The sequence below is a fragment of the Anomaloglossus baeobatrachus genome, chromosome 4 (genome assembly GCF_048569485.1).
Source record: "Anomaloglossus baeobatrachus isolate aAnoBae1 chromosome 4, aAnoBae1.hap1, whole genome shotgun sequence".
NCBI lineage: Eukaryota > Metazoa > Chordata > Amphibia > Anura > Aromobatidae > Anomaloglossus > Anomaloglossus baeobatrachus.
The window spans coordinates 50,366,136-50,378,231 of record NC_134356.1 but is presented as its reverse complement, the minus strand read 5'-3'; positions in this window follow the sequence as shown (position 1 = coordinate 50,378,231).

Below are 12,096 nucleotides of genomic sequence, written 5' to 3'. Positions count from 1 at the left end.
AAATCACTTTATAATACTCACCTAAGGGGCGGTGCGGTGCAGACTGGTCAGATGGGTGTCACCGTTCTCCGGTACCGACGCCTCCTCTTTCGGCCATCTTTGTCCTTCTTCTTCTGAAGCCTGGGTGCATGACGCGTCCTACATCATCCACACTAGCTGACATTGAGGTCCTGCGCAGGCACACTTTGATCTGCTTTCAGCAACAACAACAATGCAGAGCTAAAGATAAAAAGGCCAACAAAATTCTGGGATGTATCAAGACAAGCATTGAATCTAGATCAAGAGAGGTCATTATTCCCCTATACTCTGACCTGGTGAGACCCCACCTGGAATACTGTGTACAGTTCTGGGCATGATGATTCACCCAATCACTGTCAGTAGTGGTGACACGCTTCAGCCAGTGATTGGCTGAGATTCATATGTGACGCCCTGGCCTATCAGGTCGTCACAAGGGTGCCATGCAATCTGCCCTTCTGCATGGTACCTGCTCCTCCTTGGTTACAGGTCCTGTCCCTTTGGTGTTGCTAAGAGCAGGTATATACAAATCCTGAGGAACACTCTGCACCACACCCACCAAACACCCATTGGGCAGCCTGAGGGGAATAGGGCCACCCAGATGGAGGGATGGAAGTAGGAGGGCCAGAAGTGTCAGGAGAAGAGAGGAGAGTAGTGGAGAAGTGCCAGTGAGCGGTGACAGGAAAGGTCATGCTGCGAAGCTGGGCTCCTGTAACAGTCCCAGATGCCAGACGTTGGTCTGGCCTGGAAGAAGCTGGAACCCTGCTCGCAGGGGGTAGTGACAGGGGGCATGGTACTGCCACGGAGGGCAGACCGGCGGCCTTGTGCTACAACTGGGCAGGGGCCAGGGCACGACGGGGTACGTGGACCCTAGGCTGGGAAGTAGCACGCAGCCCAGTAATTCACCCGACGGGAACGGAATCTTCACGAACCGTTCCCCACCCGATCCAAAATCGGGGTACTAGCGCAACGGAGGGATAGGCCTTCCCAAAAACGTCCAGGAAATCCCACGTGTGAATCCTTAGAGCAAGCTCACCCTGCTAGCCACGCAGGTGAGTGGGACCCGAGTAGTTGTAGGCGAAAGCGATCTACCAAGTGTAAACATGGTGCCAAGGGACAAGGTTTCAGACCAACCAGCATTGCCAAAAAGGCAAGGACCCAACGTACTCGGATTAAGGCTGCAGGACGTTCAAGACTTTGGTTTACCTGGTGTCAGTGTCAGCATCTCTGGACTGTGTGAGTATGTGGTGCCCCTTTGCTTCCCACGGGTCCCCAGCCTGCCAGCACCGAGCCCTGGGACACCTTCCGCTGCCCACGGAGGGGTTAACCTACAGCTGCTATTCCATCGCTCCCGGGCGCTCCCCTCTCTCCTAAACGCAGCAGTGGTGGTATCCCCATTTTTACCACGAACCGTGGGTGGCGTCACGAACATTATCCCAAATCCACCCTTTCAACCCCCCTTTTATTTTCGAGAGGCCACGTGACCCCGCCTCGGGTCCGGAGACCCCTCGAGCCACTGAGGATCCGGATCCGAACAGCCCATCGGCTATCGCGGGGGTGGTACACATATCCTCTAGGTTGAGAGGAACTAGGAAGTAGAGACCAGCGGGGAACTTAGGAAGCATCAGACCATAAGTGGTGGTGCAAAAAATAAGAAGATGGCTTCCACATTCGGATGTTCCGCCTGATTTTCTGTATTTTCTTATTGGTTCTTAGGGGTACTTTGCACGTTGCGACATCGCTACTGCGATATCGTTGGGGTCAAATCGAAAGTGACACACATCCGGCGCCGGTAACGACGTCGCAACGTGTAAAGTCTAGTAGAGAAGATGAACGAACGTGAAACAGTCAAAAATCGCTGATCTGTGTCACGTCGTTCATTTTCATAATGTCGGTGCGTCCGCAGGTACGATGTTGTTTGTCGTTCCTTCAGCTCAACACATCGCTATGTGTAAACCCGCAGGAGCGAGGAACATCTCATTACCTGCACCCGCCATCCACCGGCAATGCGGAATGGAGAAGGTGGGCGGGATGTTACATCCCGCTCATCTCCGCCCCTCCGCTACTATTGGCCGCCTGCCGTGTGACGTCGCTGTGACGCCGCACAACCCGCCCCCTTAGGAAGGAGGCAGGTCGCCGGCCACAGCGACGTCGCAGGGCAGGTAAGTGCGTGTGAAGCTGCCGTAGCGATAATGTTCGCTACGGCAGCTATCACAAGATATCGCATGTGCGACGGGGGCGGGTACTATCGCGCTCGGCATCGCTATCATCGGCAAGCGATGTCGCAGCGTGCAAAGTACCTCTAAATCTAATGAGAAGAAGTCATGGTTTGTGTAGAAAACTATCATTGAGCAAATAAAATGAAATATATACAAACATGAATCTGATTATAAATTGCCTTCAAGCTGTTTTTTTAGTAGATAGTAAAGGAAAGGACAATTATAGTTAATAAGGTTTTCAGGACTGTGTCCCTCCAGTATCCAGACCATAAGATATATTTTAATAAGTGCTAGAAGGTAAATCTTAAACATAGACCATGACCTTCCCTTAAAGACCTGCACAGGTCTTCTAGTTCTGCCATGATACACTTTGAGGTACCAAACTTCTCACTATCCAGGATTTATTTAGCCTAGAGGCCGAAATAGAGAAGAAGAGATTGAGAGAGAAAGTAAGCAATCATTGAACCTTACAAAGAAAAACAAGGAACAAAGCCTAATATAATCTGTCAAAATCAGGACCTACTGTCACCAGAAGAGACAGATCTGCTCATTTTCATTTCACAGCTCTACTAGAAGCATGCTCTAACTGCTACAGAAGACACATGCAGGCAACCGGCCAATTTTTAATAATAATTTATTTATATAAAGCCCAGAGGCTAGATATAACTAGTTCAGTACTGGGCATGCTGATGGCCGTAGAGGAACTGGGGCCGTTGGTAAAAATTAAAGTAGAGCTCTTCACCCATCAATTTACATTAGTGAGGCACACCCACTTCATCATTGAATTCAGGTATTTCACTCAGCCCCATTGGCCCCCGTGTATTAAATCCACCCCCTCGCCCCCAGTGTATAACATCCAGCCCCTCACTCGGTGTATAACATCAGGCTCCTCGTCTGTGGTGTATAATGTACCGCCCCCGTATCAGAAGCCGAGCGGCTCAGATCCTGAGCCGCGGTGGCTCGAGGGGTCTCCGGACCCGGGGGGGGTCCGCGCGGACACTCGAATTAAAAAGGAGTGGGGGGGGTATATACAGTGCCTACAAGTAGTATTCAACCCCCTGCAGATTTAGCTGGTTTACACATTCGGAATTAACTTGGCATTGTGACATTTGGACTGTAGATCAGCCTGGAAGTGTAAAATGCACTGCAGCAAAAAAGAATGTTATTTCTTTTTTTATTTTTTTTTTTAAATTGTGAAAAGTTTATTCAGAGGGTCATTTATTATTCAACCCCTCAAACCACCAGAATTCTGTTTGGTTCCCCTAAAGTATTAAGAAGTATTTCAGGCACAAAGAACAATGAGCTTCACATGTTTGGATTAATTATCTCTTTTTCCAGCCTTTTCTGACTAATTAAGACCCTCCCCAAACTTGTGAACAGCACTCATACTTGGTCAACATGGGAAAGACAAAGGAGCATTCCAAGGCCATCAGAGACAAGATCGTGGAGGGTCACAAGGCTGGCAAGGGGTACAAAACCCTTTCCAAGGAGTTGGGCCTACCTGTCTCCACTATTGGGAGCATCATCCGGAAGTGGAAGGCTTATGGAACTACTGTTAGCCTTCCACGGCCTGGACAGCCATTGAAAGTTTCCACCGGTGCCGAGACCAGGCTTGTCCGAAGAGTCAAGGCTAACCCAAGGACAACAAGGAAGGAGCTCCGGGAAGATCTCATGGCAGTGGGGACATTGGTTTCAGTCAATACCATAAGTAACGTACTCCACCGCAATGGTCTCCGTTCCAGACGAGCCCGTAAGGTACCTTTACTTTCAAAGCGTCATGTCAAGGCTCGTCTACAGTTTGCTCATGATCATTTGGAGGACTCTGAGACAGACTGGTTCAAGGTTCTCTGGTCTGATGAGACCAAGATCGAGATCTTTGGTGCCAACCACACACGTGACGTTTGGAGACTGGATGGCACTGCATATGACCCCAAGAATACCATCCCTACAGTCAAGCATGGTGATGGCAGCATCATGCTGTGGGGCTGTTTCTCAGCCAAGGGGCCTGGCCATCTGGTCCGCATCCATGGGAAGATGGATAGCACGGCCTACCTGGAGATTTTGGCCAAGAACCTGCGCTCCTCCATCAAGGATCTTAAGATGGGTCGTCATTTCATCTTCCAACAAGACAACGACCCAAAGCACACAGCCAAGAAAACCAAGGCCTGGTTCAAGAGGGAAAAAATCAAGGTGTTGCAGTGGCCTAGTCAGTCTCCTGACCTTAACCCAATTGAAAACTTGTGGAAGGAGCTCAAGATTAAAGTCCACATGAGACACCCAAAGAACCTAGATAACTCGGAGACGATCTGCATGGAGGAGTGGGCCAAGATAACTCCAGAGACCTGTGCCGGCCTGATCAGGTCTTATAAAAGACGATTATTAGCTGTAATTGCAAACAAGGGTTATTCCACAAAATATTAAACCTAGGGGTTGAATAATAATTGACCCACACTTTTATGTTGAAAATTTATTAAAATTTAACTGAGCAACATAACTTGTTGGTTTGTAAGATTCATGCATCTGTTAATAAATCCTGCTCTTGTTTGAAGTTTGCAGGCTCTAACTTATTTGCATCTTATCAAACCAGCTAACTCTGCAGGGGGTTGAATACTACTTGTAGGCACTGTACATGGGATTAGGAAAGTTCGTGATGCCACCCACGGTGCATGGTAATTTGGAGTACCACCGCTGCAGTTGGGGACGCCCGGTGGCGGTGGTATGGCAGCAAGGTGTTTTAACCACTCCGTGGGTAGGGGTTTTTTGCCCCGGGAGCCTGGTGATGGTGATGTAGGGGTGCCGTTGAGGATAGGAGAAGGGTTTTTCAGTGTACTCACTCAGTCCAGAAATAACCACACCGACAGCTTGTAAACCAGAGTTCTGAGCACCTCTGCAGCTGGGAGGGAGCACGCTTGGGTCCGTGTCTTTGGTGTTGCAGTTAGTCCGTGACCCTTTACTTGGCACCTGTGTTTACTTCTTTGGACCCTCAAGTCTGAAACTTTTCGGGTCCCGCTCACCCGTATGGCTAACGGAGTGAGCTTGCTCTCAGGGTTCATGCGTAGGATTTCTTTGGACTGTATTGGGAAAGTCCTATCCCGTCGGTGCGCTAGTACCCTGATTTTGGAGCGGGTTGGGGATGACACTTGAAGACTTCACCCCTGTCAGGTAAATTACTAGGACACATGAAGCTACTTCCCGGCCTAGAGTCCACGTACCCCATCGTGCTCTGGCCCCTGCCCGGTGGTAGCTCAAGGCCACCGGCCGCCCTCCTTGGCAGTCCGTGCTCCCTGACACTATCCCCTGTGATCGGGGTTCCAGCTCCTACCAGGCCCAGACCAACGTCTGCCACCTAGTACTCAGGAGCCCTGCTCCACCTGTGACCTCTCCTCACGAGAGTCACCTCCTTCTCCTTCCACTATCACTTCACTTCTCCTCACTTTTTCACTCTCCCCTATCAAACCCCCATGTGGGCGGCCCTATTCCCTTCAGGCCCCCAATGGTGTGTCTGGTGGGTACAGTGCAAAGTGTTCCTAGGGTTTTGATTGGTTCAGTTGTTGGCAACACCAAAGGACCAGGACCTGTAACCAAGGAGGGTGAATACTGTGCTGAAGGGCAGGTTGCACAATACCCTGTGATGACCTGATAGGCCAGGGCGTTACATTCCCCCTTGGTTAAACGTAGCTCGTCCCCGAGCTACAGGACACCACAGGTTTATTTTTGTTTTGCTTTTAACTGTAGAAAGGGGAAAAATGTAACATATTAACACACTTTTATTAAACATGTTCCATCCCTCACAGGGGAGGCAATGCACTTAAACGTTACTATAGTTTAAGAGTTCGTCGCCCAACCGTTGGACGCTACCAGTTTCTATGGTAACAGAGGCTCAACCTACACCGTTGCAGCCCCTTGCTGCGACAGTCCAGTCCCAACGTCCCGGATCCCAACAACCCGCCACCCAAACAACCTGTTCCCCCTGGAAACCTAAGGCGGGTCCGTGACCGGGTTAAGGTCCCGGGTGTTGTATTTCAGATGACTCTGGTTGGCACAGGAGGTGCAACTATTATACAAGACACAAGTTCGTGTTGGTCACGCCAGTCCTGTGACCGTGGTCCATATTTACTTAATATATTTAGAACTTTCAACGCAGTCCATGTACCGGTTGTACATTTTCAGCAACTTACCTGTAAATCAGGTAACTTTCACTTGTTTCATTAAAACTGGTTGATTAGGCACTTATTCACTAACATTTTCTATATGAAAAATAATAAACTATGGAAAATAACAAATGAAAACACCGATACCTAACAATTCTATGGCATAACAACTACTAGTACTGTAACATTTTTTTCTTAGCTCCATTCACTGGGAGGCAGGTAATCAACAGTGGCGGCTGGTACTACTCGCTCATCGACTACAGCGAGCCGCTTCACATCTAAGGCGTACCAGCCCCGTTCACCCCAATGGCAGGTGTAGCTGACCACTTCTCCAGCCTCCAGGTTACGACCTCGGTGACCACTGGGGAGATGGTGCTCGACATCACGACGCGTGACAAACACTTCTTTGGAGAGATCTGCTTCCCAAAGAAAACCCCATCCCTTCTTGAGGTTAAACCGCCTGACGTACCCTATATATTGCGGCTCACGGACACGGAAGGTAGCCTTCCTCAGGTACTCTTTTTCCTTACAGGTTCGGGAAAGCTTCTCCTGTTGTTGTCGCTTTTGCGTGGTCATCACTGGCGCCATCTGTCGCTGGTGTGGTTGTCGTTCCCAGTAGGGGGCATCAGCATACGGCTTCAGCTCCCTATCTGGCTCTGGTTTCACTTGGACTCTGGCGGCCCCAACAGCCGTTGTGATGCCGCGCGGTAACAGAACAGGTAGACATCTTGGTTCCGCTGCCGCTGTTGCAGGGCCCGGGAGCTCTGCCTCTGAGGACGGGCCCGGTGATGTGGCCGGGTCTGGTCTGGCCGGTGTCTGGGCGACCGCTGCCGTGGCTGGAATGAGGGCCTTGATCTGGATCTCTGCAGCCGGATATTCTGATAAATAGACTGAAGGTTCCGCTGCCGGGGTTGGTGGGAGCAGCTCGGCGTCCGCCGAGGATGGGGTAGTCGGTAGTGGAGTGCTCACCGCGAGCGGGGACGGTCCGCATCCCTCAGCCACTTTGGCCGGATTTGTGCAATCAATAGGGACTGGGTAACTGCTTACCCTCTCTTCATGTGGGATTTCAATCTCACGGGCTCGCACCGCCACCGCCAGGCTCCTCATCTCTTCCCTCCAGTGGTTCAGAATGAAGAGGAACTGCGTCCGCATCCTCCGGCACAGCTGTTCCGTTTCTTCCTCTATCCATGCCGCGGTCCCAGGGACAGCACGCTCTCGAGACCAGTCTCGCTCCGCCATCTTGCAACTGCATCTTGCAGGAACCTTGTCGCAGAGTCCTTGTGTCCCTGCTCCACTTCCGCTAGTAACACATTCTGGCCCGCCCCCTCGGTCTTTTCGCAGCACTCTCTCACTGACCATGGCCCTATGGGAACTTCCGGTTCCAGCCTCTTCAGGAAGATAAGGGGCGGGGCTTAGGCTTTGCGCGCTTTCTCGGAGAAGACGGTATTTTGACGCGAAAAAATGGCGGACTTAGCGAGAAACAGAATTTTGACTCGCGGTCTTCGGTTTTCAAGATGCACGTCACCCAGGTAAGTGGGTCCTGCTCGTATCCTGTTCCTGACGAAAGGTTTTTCGATGTGTACCACCCCTGTAGCAGCAGCCGAGCCGCTCGGATCTGGAGCCGCGGTGGCTCGAGGGGTCTCCGGACCCGGGGTGTCCGCGCGGACACTCGAATTATTGAAAAGGAGTGGAGGGTATATACACGGGATTAGGAACGTTCGGGATGCTACCCATGGTGCGTGGTAATATGGAGTACCACCGCTGCAGTTGGGGACGCCCGGTGGCGGTGGTATGGCAGCAAGGTGTTTTAACCCCTCCGTGGGTAGGGGTTTTTTGCCCCAGGAGCCCGGTGATGGTGATGTAGGGGTGCCGTTGGGGATAGGAGAAACGTTTTTCAGTGTACTCACTCAGTCCAGAAATAACCACACCGACAGCTTGTAAACCAGAGTTCTGAGCACCTCTGCAGCTGAGAGGGAGCACGCTTGGGTCCGTGTCTTTGGTGTTGCAGTTAGTCCGTGACCCTTTCCTTGGCACCTGTGTTTACTTCTTTGGACCCTCAAGTCTGAAACTTTTCGGGTCCCGCTCACCCGGATGGCTAACGGAGTGAGCTTGCTCCCAGGGTTCACGCGTAGGATTTCTTTGGACTGTATTGGGAAAGTCCTATCCCATCAGTGCGCTAGTACCCCGATTTTGGAGCGGGTTGGGGCTGACACTTCAAGTCTTCACCCCCGTCGGGTAAATTACCAGGACGCATGAAGCTACTTCCCGGCCTAGGGTCCACGTACCCCGTTGTGTCCTGGCCCCTGCCCGGTGATAGCTCAAGGCCGCCAGCCGTCCTCCTTGGCAGTCCGTGGCCCTTGACACTATCCCCTAAGACCGGGGTTCCAGCTCCTACCAGGCCCAGACCAACGTCTGCCACCTGCTGCTGGTCACTTCCTCAAGGGAGTCTGGTGCATGGTCCAGTGTAGGTCCACCCCCGGACGCTCACCGCCATTCGGTGAGTGTAACATAAATTTTGTCTTGATAACCAAGTGGGTGTGGTCCTCAGCCTTTCTCTGTGGGTGTGTTGGTGAAGACCACACCTCCTTGGTTAACAAAACAAAATTTTCATGTAGTGAAGAGGAGGCTATATCTCAGGAACGGAGAGGCACAGGAAGAAGAGAAAAACATCACCGGATTCAGGAGAACAGCGGCATTTAGACCAAATGAAAAAAATTAGGTAGCTATGGCAAGTGACAGATCTTATTTAAAGTCCAATAATTTCACTGTGTACTGGTGACAAATGCTGGAAATATTACTTTCCTACATGGTATTTTTTTTTTTGTAAATAATGCACATAAATAATAATAATAAGAACAATAATATCAGGCCCACATAGAGAGGATTAATAAATATTTAATGGTTTACACAAATGAGTAAGTGCAGAACAGAAAAGGTTAAGCAAATACTGTCTAAAATCTATTATATTACACTAATTAGACGTGTTCCAGAAGCACATCAAGCACTCAAGAAAGTGTGGGTGTGGGTTCAAAAGGGTTAAATTTAGTAAAGAAATGTATTCAGACTGTTAATGCTGCGGGGGTCCAAAGGACGAGGAAACGACATAGGAAAAAAGAAACTTGGAGCAAACGAGCAGGAAAAAGTCTACTAATATGGCATCCAGCATTACAGACAGGTCGTGGTTCATTGGATTTTCTGGATATTTGAAAAAAGCATCAGAATGCAGAAAGCCTTTATAAAATTTTCCATAAAGCCAAATAAGGCCATGACTTAGGATGCAGCAGTCAGGTGGGCGTATATACAAAATAAATAACAACCAAATATATACACATTTCTCAGCATTAATTTGAAAAGGCCACATAAAGTTCTGTTTTTATAAATTTAAATCCATATACATTAAATAAATTGAGCTGTACATTTACGTTTCCCATCTCTACAGCTTGCAGTGTCTTTCTCAATCACAGGGGGCGGCGCTGCAATTACTTACTACAATTTCTCACTGCTCACTCTGTAGATGTTCTGAATCCTGGGAGATGTGAGTGCAGCGCCGGCTTTCTGCTTTTATTTCTGCCACCTAGGTAGCTTCTAACTGTGACGTTTGTAAAAAACTCTGTGTGGCACCACCTATTTTAAATAACACACAGCATCATTATTGACTGGCAGGACGGAATAACCAGTAATCATTCCTCTCTTATAATTATCGGCTCTTTTAGCTTGTGGTTCTGTAGCAGCGGGCATCTATATGCCTTTTTCTTTCCACCGAGGTGAGCACATATGATCATTTATTTTCCTTTTTTTCTCAGATAAAACCTATTGTGCTGCTTCTCCCTTCTAGCCTTACTTCTCTCAGTGATAGCAGAGGAGAGGAAGGAAAGCATATACAGTGTCAGGGAGGGCAGAGAAAGGAGGCTCCAGTGAGTGCAGGATAAAAGCTGTGCTGATATATGAGTTTATTAATTCAGCAGCCCGAAGAGATCAGATCCAGCCTGTATTACTGAGTAAGAAACAATGACATGAGAAAAATCTGATTATGTACAACTGTTCATCAAATCGATCCCCAGTGTCTGAGTATCTGGGTGTGAACAAGGTTCCATTCATAGATGAAAAGCAGAAATTTGCTGTAGGATTGAAAATGTAAAGTGCATTAGACAATGGTAAAGGTTCATTAAACAATACATTTGCCTTATTTATAGTTTCTATACTTTTTTTCCCCTATTATGTCATTGTCGTTGAGTTAGATATTCTGTATTGATCATCGCCCCAGGGGACATAACATCTTATCATGGAAGTAATTAATCCCAACGGAAAATTCGGTTCATGCAGATCAGCCTTACTAAATCACAAAAGAAGACTATTTTGTGCTTGATGTTATTTGACCTAGTTGCCTTATCCCTCTTGGCGTCATCGTTACCTCAGCCCTTAGGGCTCATTAACCACTTACAGATTAAAATACAGAGGTACAACATTTTAAAAAGTAATGAATCTATAAAAAAAATCCAGAATATACTGTAGATAGCAGGGGTTCACAATCTGCAGGCCCGGGGGCTGTATACAGGTGGGGATGTCAACCTGTGCAGGTCCCCAATCATCTGGTTGCACATTTACCTGTCAGATGATGTGGGATTTTTTTAATGTCAGAAAAAAGAGAAGTAGGTGGTAGCAGGTAAGAGCAGGGATGCGTAGGTGCTAAATACGCACTGTGCGGCCATTTTTGGGGTCCTTATAGACTGCAGAATGAGGGTCTTCTGACCATTACAGTGACAAGCAAAAGGGTAACAATGCTTTGAAGTTTTGACTTTCAAGCTCCATATCTCACCATTCACTACAGCTTTGAGCGTGAGATGACCTTCATTTTATAGACAATCATCTTGGCTATCTCAAACATAAATTTGACCTCTAACTATTTAGCATTTGATTAATCATGTAGATTATTGTCATGTCATTGCATTGTTACTGTTTTGCTCCTGGTGGTGGAAAAAAAGTACTTTCTGTATGATTACTACAAATTACAACCTGTTCTCAGATTACTCAGTGTGGTATTAGGCTGACTAAAGAATATATGTCTGGAACACCAATGGTGTGAACATGGTGCAAGACTCAAAAATCATATAACTGTACAAGTTTTTTAACTGCAGGTAAGGTTACATATAGGCTAGGGATCCCAAAAATAGAGATTACCTTGGCGTTGGTTTTGGTGCTCTTTTGCATTGATCAATACAATGGCTAAACATCTCTTAGATTCCTATTATTCATAGCAGTTATGCATACTCCATTTTTTCATGTTTTTCACTTTTTCAGATAGTCCATTGTATTTTTCAGTCTAGTATTCCCATAGCAGTTTTGCTTTTCATCATTCCCATATACATTGTGACGTGTGTGCAACTCTTTATCCTATTGTATAGTTATATGTTTTTTGAGTCTTGCACACCATTGGCGTTCCAGACATACATTCTTTAGTTAGTATGCACTTTTTGTCTGAGAACCCTGCCCCACCCACAGTCATTTGTTTCCGTCCACATATATAGCTTGGTCCTTTGCTTCCCATACAGAGCAAGTTTTTTAACTGGAGGTGAGGTTACATATAGGCTAGGGACCCCAAAAATAGAGATTACCTTGGCGTTGGGTTTGGGGCTCTTTTGCATTGATCAATACAATGGCTAAACATCTCTTAGATTCCTATTATTCATATAGGATTATGCATATTCCATTTT